This window comes from Cupressus sempervirens, chromosome 6 (assembly GCF_028749045.1).
Source record: "Cupressus sempervirens isolate cs-2001-9-10 chromosome 6, ASM2874904v1, whole genome shotgun sequence".
Classification (NCBI taxonomy): Eukaryota; Viridiplantae; Streptophyta; class Pinopsida; order Cupressales; family Cupressaceae; genus Cupressus; species Cupressus sempervirens.
The window spans coordinates 128,130,740-128,141,914 of NC_143123.1; positions in this window are offsets into that span (position 1 = coordinate 128,130,740).

Consider the following 11,175-nt stretch of genomic DNA (forward strand, 5'->3'; position numbering starts at 1 on the left):
CAACTGATAACATAATTAGTGAGGAGGCAGTCGGCAAGTTGAAGTTAAAAAGAATCCCTCATGCCAATCCATAAACAAGCATGGGTAGAGTTCACCATAGGGAGATACAAGGATAGAGTATTATGTGATATTCTTCCCATGGATGCTTGCCACCTTCTACTTGGAAGGCCATGGAAATTTAATAATCAAGCCATGCATGATGGAATCAAAGATGCCTACTCATTTAAGAAGGATGGGATGACTTTCAAGATCCAATCCATGCTAGAAGAAGGAGAGTTGAAGGCCTCAATTCTAAGTGTGCTCATGGTTGGTGAGAAGGAGTTCTTGAAGACCCTAGGGGAAGGAGATGGTGGGGTTTTCATTGGTTTTTAAAACTAAGGATGAAGTTGTCAAGAAAATAAAGACGCCAATGGAGGTACAAGAATTGCTTGAAGAGTACAAAGCCATTGTCAGTGATGGACAACCTGCAACCCTACCTCCTAAGAGACTTGTTAGCAACCAAATAGACTTTATCCTATTAGCTAACCTACCTAACAAAGTTGCCTATAAGATGACCCCTCAAAAAAATGAGAAAATTGCCAAACAAATCCAAGAGCTCCTAAACCAAGGTCTAATTAGGAAAAGCATTAGACCATGTGTAGTCCCTACTATTTTGGCACCCAAGAAAGGAGGAACTTGGAGACTTTGTTCTAATTCTACAGCCATAAATATGATCACCATTAGGTATAGGTCTCCAATGCCTAGAATTGAAGACCTAATGGATTGATTTGGGGAAGCAAAGTATTTTACCAAGATAGACCTAAAAAGTGGCTACCACCAAATTAGAATAAATGAAGGGGATGCATATAAAACAACCTTCAAAACTAGAGAAGGTTTGTATGAATTTCTTGTGATGGCATTTGGTCTATCCAATGCTCCATCTATTTTTATGAGGCTGATGAACAAGGTATTGGAATATTACATTGGTAAGTTTGTTGTTGTCTATTTAGATGACATCTTAATTTTTAGCAAAACTAAAGATGAGCATATTAAGCATTTACAAATTATTTTTAAGAAGTTGCATGAAGAAAAAAAAATGATCAATTTGGAGAAGTGTGACTTCATGAAGCAGGAGCTAGTTTATATTGGCTTTGATTTGTCTCAAGGTAACCTCAAAATGGATCCAGAGAAGGTAAATGCCATTCTAATTTGTCTTACTCCTAAGACTACATCAGATCTGAGAAGCTTCCATGGTTTGGCATAGTATTATAGGAATTTTACCAGACATTTCAGTGGCATATGTGCTCCTATGTTGGATACAATCAAGGGAGGCATGAAGGCAAAGTTTCATTGGATCCCACAAGCTGATCATGGGTTTGAAACACTCAAAAAGAAGATAGCAAAACTACCCACACTAGTACTTCCTATCTTTGACAAAGTTTTAAAAGTGGAGTGTGATGCCATTAATGTAGCTATTGGGGTTGTTCTAAGCCAAGAAGGAAGGCTAGTGGCTTTTCATAGTGAGAAGCTTAATGATGCCAAAAGGAAGTACTCTTCCTATGATCTAGAGTTGTATGCTCTAGTCAAAGCTCTAAGAAAATTAAGGTACTACTTGCTTCCAAATCTTTTTTTTATGTATTCAGACAACCAAGCTCTTAGTTTCCTTAATTCTCGAGAAAAACTCAACATCAAGCTTATGAAGTGGGTGGAGTACCTACAAGCCTACACATTTACCATCAAACATAAGAAGGGGGTGCAGAATAAAGTAGATGATGCATTAAGTATGAGAATCCTCACAATCTAAGAAATTTAACTACAAAGCATAGGCATTGAAAGCTTCAAAGACCTATATGTTGATGATGAAGATTTTACTCAAATGTACAAGGTATGCAAGGAGTTCAAAAATAACTTTCATGGTGAGTTTTTTTATTATACATTGTAGAATGATCTATTGTTTAAGGGAAGTCAACTTTGTGTCCCTAGAGGGTCAATGAGGGAAAATTTGATCCAAGAGAAGCATAATGGGGCACTTAGTGGTTATTTTGGAGTCAATAAGACTCAAGAGTTAGTCACTAGGTTCTATTTTTGGCTTAAGATGACTAGAGATATTAGATGGTATGTTGAGGGTTGCATAGTATGCCAAAAATCCAAGGGAACATCCTCCAATGATGGTCTTTACCAACCACTTCCAATTCCTAGTAGGCCATGGGAGTGTATAAGTATGGATTTTGTAGTTGGTCTACCAAGGACAAAGTAGGGATATGATAGCATTTATGTGATTGTTGATAGGTTTAGTAAGATGGAATATTTTGTACCTTGAAATACCATACATGATGCTTATTAGATTGCTCATTTTTTTCAAAGAGGTGGTTATGATCCATGGTCTATCTATGAGCATTACTTCAGATAGGGACACCAAATTCAGGAGCCATTTTTGGAAAACACTATGGAGAAGGCTTGGGACTAACTCATCTTTTGGATCTACCTATCACCCACAGACTGATGGCCAAACAGAGGTGACTAATAGGAGTCTTGGCAACCTACTGAGGTGTCTCACAAAGGAGTATGGGCAGACATGGGACCAACTCATTGGGAAAGCTTTTGAATATGCCTACAATGATACATTAAATAGATCAAAATGTAAGAGTCCTTTTGAAATAGTCTATGGTTTGTATCCTAGAGGGGTTTTTGAGTTGAGAGAGTTGAAGAATAGAGTTTTGAGTAGTGACTATGATGAGGACTTTATCCAATCCATGAGGGAAGTCCATGAAAGTGTTAAGAAGACACTAATTGAAAATGTTGATAAATTGAAGCAAAAGGTAGATGCATCAAAAAAGGAGTTACAGTTTCAGATAGAGGATCTTGTGATGGTGCACCTAAACAAACACATATTTCCAAAAGGAATACCACACAAGCTCCAAATGAGAAGGTTGGGTCCTTGTGAAATACTTTCCAATATGGTCACAATGCTTACAAGGTGGCAGATTTGGTTTCCTACGAAGGACTAGTCCAAGATGCTGATCAAAGTCTTCAAGAGGTCACACAAGATTTAGCAGACCTCCATATAAGCCCTCCTCCATCTTTGCAAGCAACTAGGATCCTAGATTCAAGGGTCTACAATAAGACTAGGAAGAAGGACTAATTAGAACATCTTGTCAAATGGCTTGGCAAGGATGATGTTGATGCTACTTGGATTAGAGAGATAGATTTAAAAAGGTTGGGAATTGACTTCAACTTGATCAATCCAAGGATGGATTAACTTCTTTTTGTTTGGGGGAGTATGGTGTAGGGGAACCTAGTCAAAGCCTCTCATTTTGGTTTCTAGTTGGACTTTTGGCTTGTATTGACCCTAGCCAAGTTAGGAGTGTGAGTGAGTTTGGACCTTTTCAAGTTCATCTCTTTGTTTGAGTTGTTCCTAGGTGAATTTTCCATCCTAGGTGGTTTTGGTGTGTTTATGAGTGTAGCTTGTGTTAAGGGCCAAGGGTATAGGAGCATAAAAGCATGAGGTAGGCATGGTTTGTAAAGCATCTTGTCCTCCATGATGTTTTTATATCCTATTTCATGGATTGGAGCTCTTAACATGTCATTTGGAGCAAGAAAGGCAAAAGATGTCAATTGTGCTACAATTGTGCAAAATTGTCAATAAGGAAAAAATGGAAAATATCATGCAAATTGATGTCCCAAGGGTTAAATCATGACTAGACATCATTAAAGGATCAATGTATATCAGTTTGGAAGTTCCCAAGTAAAGAAAATCAAAACTGCTCAAAGATGCAGAAAGTTGTCAAAGTTGTGCAATTTTTGGAAAAGATGCTTGACAACTTTTTGACAAAAAGTTGCAAAACATGAGAAAGAGGTTGGTGGTTGGTCCAACTACCTGCAACCTCTTTGGGAGCTTATAAAACCATGAATAAACATATCCCAAGGGTTGGGAATGATAATTAGCAATTTTGTGCAATTAGATCCATGATTTCTAGTTCAGTTTTAATAATTTTTGAGGTTTTTGATTGCATGTATAGAATAATGGATTGAAGCTTTCATTCTAGTGTTGGATATTTTTTGTTCATGTTGTTATAGTACTTTTCCATTCAGGTTGCAAGTTTTTAGGTATTCATTTAAGTAGGTTTTGAAATTCATTTGTAAATTTCCTATGTGTTGGTTTAGTTTTGACTCTCTATGCAAGAATGGCTCCCCCATGAGTTCCTACTGTGAGTTCTTCATAGATTTAGGGAAAATGGGAGTGGATCTAGTGAACAGTATATACATAGTCTTTGGGCCCCTAGAAAGTGTGTTATGAAATTTAAATGTGATGCCCTAGGTAAGTCTTTGATACTTGGTTAGGCAATCAAAATAGAAAAACGAAGGATTTGAGGTTTGAACATGAGGAATACTTCAAACCAAGTGTTACAAGAGTAGGAGGGGTGAGTCATGTCATTATATGCCAAAGGAGAAGGCTTCATGACAAGCTTTGTTGAGGGAATGATCAAACCCTAGTCAGCCTTGCCATATAGGTTGTGAAACCCTTAAATATAGGCATAAAAGTTGCTTTTAGGTGTACAAATAGCTTGGAAACATGAGACCCAAAAAAATCCTTTATTTTCTCCAAAAGGGTACCCGAAACCATAGTCTTCTTTCCACATTATTTAGAGAAAATAAGGATTGAAGTCCAAAAACTCAAGTTGGAGGGTTAATTCTAGTAGCCTTGTTTTTGGTAGTTTTGGAGTAGGAGTAAGGAACTTGAAGGAAACTTGTGAAATTTGTGTTCAAAAGGCTAGGAGAATCCTGACATCACTTGTAAGAGCCCCTTAATCTACAAGGTTGAGAATAATGATCAAGAAAGACTAAGGAAGGAAGTCAACAAGTTAGCTTGAAGAGGCATTTGGAGAAAGAAGGAACTAAATCCATTGGTGTAACTAGGTGGTGAGTAGTTAGAGGATAAGGTAGAGATCCTCTAGAGATTAGGGCATCAAAAGAACCCTAATAGGCTAAGAGAAATCATGAGAAAGTCCTTGAGAAAGTAAGGACCAAAGGAGCAATCTACCCTAGCATTACATCATTCTCGATCCCTCTTTATATAGAAATCTCGCAGCTTCCACCATATGTGACATAATTAGGGTTTAGAAACTTCTAGAGTACTCAATAAAATAAATCAATGATCTACATTCATCCTAATCATTAATAACATCGTGCCTTAATTTCATTGGCTCATAATTGTTGGGATCCATAAAATCACACATTAATCCCAATAAATCTCATCTAATCATCTCCTTGATCTTCATAAATCATTTCCTTTTCTAGATAGGATTTAACGACATAAAATTTTGTGCATTTAAAAAAATTTATATGCATATTATGTTGCTCAGTAAACACTAATTGACTTGCTCAACAAAACGCATTGTCCCTTGGGTAATATACTTGGTTCGCTTGGTAAATGATATGTTCGGTAACTCATATGCTAGATGATCATTTTGCTTGACTTGTACTTCATTTGATAATCACAACTATTTGGTTGACTCTATATATGCTGTGTGAGAGGGTTCATCGACTTGTCTTTTGTACTAATGACAAAAATCAAATGCATGTAGGAGTAACTTTACACCTAAATCTCACCTATAAACATCTATTAGACATAAGACATATACTTAAATAAAATGTCATCAACATTTAATAATAAATTTAACATAATTTATTGCCACACATTCATTATCATTACTTTGTATTTCTTTGTTATTGACAAGTCAACCTAGGGGCCCAAATTTGGATCAATGAAGTTTCATACATTAATACATGCATATAGGCCTCTATTGGTGCAAACATTTTCCTTGTACATATGCCATATATACAGTAATCTCATGTAACTTCTAAAAATTAGTTTTATATTTAAGACAAAATTGTAGCATTAGTTTATATAGCCATGGCCACTAAATTTATTAGGAGAGTGAACTTGTTTGAGGTTCTCAAATTGCTAGGGCTTAGTCATCACAAACTTGGAGCAATCATTTTTCCAAGTGCAAATTTGTTTTTCCTCTTTTCCATAGCATCACATAAACTAAACTCCTCTTTAAGTTGAACCAAGGTAAGCCTTAACCTACAAATCATTCAATCAACATGTTTCAATAACACTTTTTGAGATAATAAGGTTGGGGTATCTATGGTGACCCACAACTAAGAAAATCAACATTAATTATCAGTATGCCATAAACAAATCTATATGCACTCGTAGTTATATAACACTATTTCCAACAAAAAATCTATCACCTTGAGAGAAAAAGAAACACCAACTAAATTAACACAACCGACAAAATTGAATGATACTAAAAAAATGATTTAGGGATACTACCCTATGTTGCCTTCTAAATGCTTGATGACCTACAATGCCTATTAACATATCTCCAATTTGAAAATATGCTCAAGCAATACAACTTCAACTCCTTCTCCACATCCATGTAAGTGAGAGAAATTTCTTTATTGTCAACTAAATTATGTGCTTGCATCGAAATTCTATGGTCTCCCATATACTAATGTAGCTCATGTATAATCTTTTCTAGTGCCAAGAAATAGAATTTGCAAAACACTTTCTTTCTTCCATAATAATATGTGTACATCTTAAGTCAATCCTTAGAATTTGTAGAACCATGAGGCCTTGCACTTTTCCCGCATCATTATAGTATGCCATAAGAAGGCATAGCTCCCCTCACACAAATTTCCTCTTTGATAGACTCTCTATCCTATTTTTTAATCCTAGCATTTCACACGAGCTCTCTCTTAAAAAGAATTCACCTTCACATTAACCTCTTCTCTTGAAGCTCCATACTAGCAAACTCTTTATAAAAAAACATTTTCAAAATACACACGTACAAATTTGCATTGGGTAACACACCAAAAAATTTGATTAAGATTTTTTTTTGCAATTTGTAGCCTGTATTTTTGGCACAGTCCCCGCATCCATACCCTTTTTACCAATCATTACTTCTACAAACCCTAAAGCTAGTATGATTTCATAGGAGAAAATCACCTTGAAGTGTCCATTCTATATCATCCCTTTATATTTTAGATGTGTCACAACACACTTTTCCTAGCCACACTACAAGTAGCATAAATTCCCACATGTCGTTTATTTTCTCTAAATCGTTGATGTTACCACAATTCTATTTGAAACCACCCTGACAATAATAATAAAACACAACCAATAATTATTAGATATAATAATAAAAAATCACAAATCCCAAATTTAAGAAACACACAAACATTCTTATTGCACCCTCTTACCTCATTATAACAAAGTCCCCATGCAATCTTCTCCTACTCAACACTAGCATGCAACTTCAATAATTAAGGCGGCATGCATAAAAAATGGTAATTCAACTTCTCTTAGGCACTTGATACGTGACTATACAATGTTATTAGAAGAGTTTGATCTATACCAAGATTGACCAAGACATCTATTCCCCAACAACACTCTAGCAATTTTTAAATCTAAGATGATCAAAATTTGCTCTAGTCTTTGAAACTTATCCTACACGACATTGTAGTTTCCAATTCTTATGACTAAGTTTTTGAGAAGTAATTATCGCTAACATATAATCACTCTCTACTATCAAGATTTTAACTTATTAAGTAGTTGCATGTGTCAAGTATATTTTAGTCTCCTATTCCACCTCATTTTTAATCCTTAAGAAATTCAACATACATAAATTTACCCTCTACATGTATTATCTTTTAGTACATTTCCTAAATTTCCTGTAAAAGTATAATGAAAATTCCCAAAAAACTAGAGTCTAAAATTTATGATCTCGTAAGCCTTTCTTCATTTCACTTGTCCGTTAGGGTGCACTTCCATGCAGGGTTTTTTTTTTCGAAAATAAATTAGTGGGTGCTCCTAAGATTTTTTAGGGGACGGTCCCATGAATTTTGTAGTAAAGTTTATGTTTAATAAATTAAGCTCCATAGTTAATAAAAGTTGATGTTCTCGTGAATTTGTGATTAAATATATTCAATACATGTGACCAAATAACTTGTAAAAAAAAAAAAAATGTTGATAAGAATTATAATTTTTTTAAATGATTGACACAAGTGATAGGAAAAATCATAAGCTCGTGGTGCAATTTCTAACTGTCGACCTTTTTCACTTGCTTAGATCTAAGACCATAAGAAATAGGAACAACTACTTTTAACGGAAAGAATAGTTTCCAACCTCTTGACTTTTAAAAAAAACCTCCAATTAATTCCACAACAAGCTATTTTTTAAAATTTTGTTAGACATCATGATCACCCTTAACCATTGACTACAAGGAATGAATATTATCTACTTCAAACCAAATTGATTGAAAATATGTAAAGTTTATGTTTAATAAATTAAGCTCCATAGTTAATGAAAGTTGATTTTTGCGAGTGAAGCCTGCATTTTCAGCGAAGTCTTTTTTTCTTCTTCAGCGAAATCTGCTATTTCAACGAAGTATACGATTTAAGGATTTGCAATTTCAGTGATTTCAACAATTTCAGTGGACAACAAAGAAACTGCGAGACTGCAAATTAACACTGGGATTGCGAATGCGAAGGAGTATGAATCAATATCAGACTACGAAAACGCAGTGAAAGGAATAAAAAGGATTGCAAATTAATATCTGACTGTGAGAGATTGCGAGTTAATCTGATTTAGCAATTGTGATTGCTTATGAAAAACTAGGGTTTCTGTTGAGTTTTTTGATCGGATCTGCTCCTTTTGATCCGCTTGTGATTTTTGATCGACCTATGGCTTTGTCAAGGCGGCGACCTCTGGCATTGCCATTACTGATGGCAGGGAACAACATAGTTCTCCTGTGCAGTTCCTTGATCTAGATGCATCCCTTTCTACATCCAACACTAAAGACTTTAAGATGTTTGAGGTGAGTAATGGCAAGACCGTCGAGCAAGTACCAGGTAATACTTTTTCGACGACGACTAAATCTGCTCCAGGTATTGGCATTAGTAACCCAGTCTTTCATAACAATGATCGACCTAAATCTCTTTCTGAGGTTGTGGGTCGATCATCAGTCATTAACGATAGAGCTAGGTTTGAATTTGCAAGCGCAGATAACAATGATGTCTCTGAATCCGGTAAGACTCCTTCAGCTTCTTTGTCTCCTTTTGCCATTGTTCCTAATCCTGAAATGTTGGAAAAAATTGTTAAGGAAAAAGATAGATTAAGAGATACTGCAATTTTTTTCTCAGCTATTGAAATTGATAAATGTCCACCAAGGAAATTTATGGATGACTGGTTCCATCATTACTGGAATAACAAACTTGGGTTGCATATTTCATTCTGTAGGCAAATACAAAAGGGTTTATATGTGGTTTTCTTTGTGAATCATGATGCTCAAACAAACGTTCTTAAAAAACAATATTGGAATGTGGGTTCAACAACATTTAGAGCTATTGCTTGGTCGCTAGAGGCCGTCCATGAGGAGGTTCTCGCACTTTCAGCTCCAAGATGGATACTGGTAAAAAACATTCCCCCTTTTGTGTGGCATTTTTTGCCGCAATTGCTTGAGCCTATTGGTAAAATTATTCGAATGGATGAAACTGTGAGACTCATCCCACATATGGACGCTAGAATTCTTATCTCTCTCTTGCCTGGTAAGGACCTTCCTTCCGATATTTCAATTAACATCCTTAATGATGCTTATATCTGTCCTATAGAGGTTTTGGGGGGGTTGAATGCCTATTTTCTCTACCGCAAAGAAGGCCACCTCCGTAAGGATTGTCCTATCATTAGGAGAAAACCTAATCCCTCCAATGATTCAACTAAAAATGTGGTTAATCCTCTTGTCACCAGTAATCCTCCCCTTGAGAATGCTCTTTGTCGATCAACCCCTGCTTCTTCTTCATCCCCATCGCCTCACACCGAAACCCCTAACCCCACTATTGTTTCGACTAATGTTGGTCCTAAGATTGTTCAGTCTGAGATTGTTTCATCTAAAATTGTTCCTAACCCTCTCTCTGCTATTACTGTTCAGCCTGAGAATGTTTTGTGTGATACCACTCCTACATCTGGAGGTCTTCAAATGCTCCCTAGTCTTGATTTAGCTATTGATCTTAATACAGATGATGGATTTACTGTTGTTCAAGATAAGAAAAGAAGAAGAAGAGGAAATAGTTCCTCCATGCCTAAAACTTTTTGCCCCAACAACAGTAATAATCATCATGTTAAATTGTTAACTGGTCCTGCTTTGACTAATGTGAATATTGTCAGTCAGATTGTTGATATCAATCGTAAGCCCCAAGCTAGCGAGTCCTCTCGAAAATTCCCCCAAAAAATCTTCCAAGAGATTGGGGAGGATTATGAATTTGAAATTATTCCAGCTACCCCTGTTCCCCTGAAGTCTAATCATGGGCAGTGCATGGATGTGGATTCTCTAGCAAATATTGAAGACGATGTTAGTACCTACTCTCCTACTGCCAGGCAAAGAGGAAGACCACCTGGCTCAAAAAATAAGCCATCTGTGACTAAACCAGGGGATTCCTCAAATAATTTTTTGGTTCTAGTTGATCAAGAGGGTATTGCGTGCTCCACTTCTAACATATTGTCTCAATGAATTGCCTATCTTGGAATGTGAGGGGTTTAGAGGCCCTTGATAGAAAGTTTGTTATCAAGCAATTGTTAAACTCTCTGCATTCTATAGACTTCTTTATGATGCAAGAAGTTAAATATGTGGGATTCACTTTGGATTCCAATCTCAATTTTATTTGGAAAGATGCTATTAAGTTTTGCACTAACCATGAGAGAGGTAGAGGGGGAATTGCCCTGCTTATTAGTAATAAATGGGAAAAACATATTACTAATAATGGATGTTCTCCTTGTCAAAGAGTGGTGTGGGTTACTTTGCAATACGATGACAAAACCTTCGGGGTCTGTGCTATTTATGCTTCAAATGACCCTAAAGAAAGAATTGAGCTCTGGAAATGGCTTATAGACCTCCCAGATATGCCTTGGCTTTTCGGTGGAGATTTCAACATGATTGAATCTCAGGATGACAAGTCGGGGGGCATTCCCTTTCATTGGAAGGATAATGAAAAATTCTATTGGAATGGATTTTTAAATTCTAACTATCTTTTTTATCCTATTGCTGGTAACTTGAAAACCAACCCTGGATTATGGCACACTTGGTGCAACTTTCAACAGGGTAATGCTAGGATTTATTCCAGGCTTGACAAGTT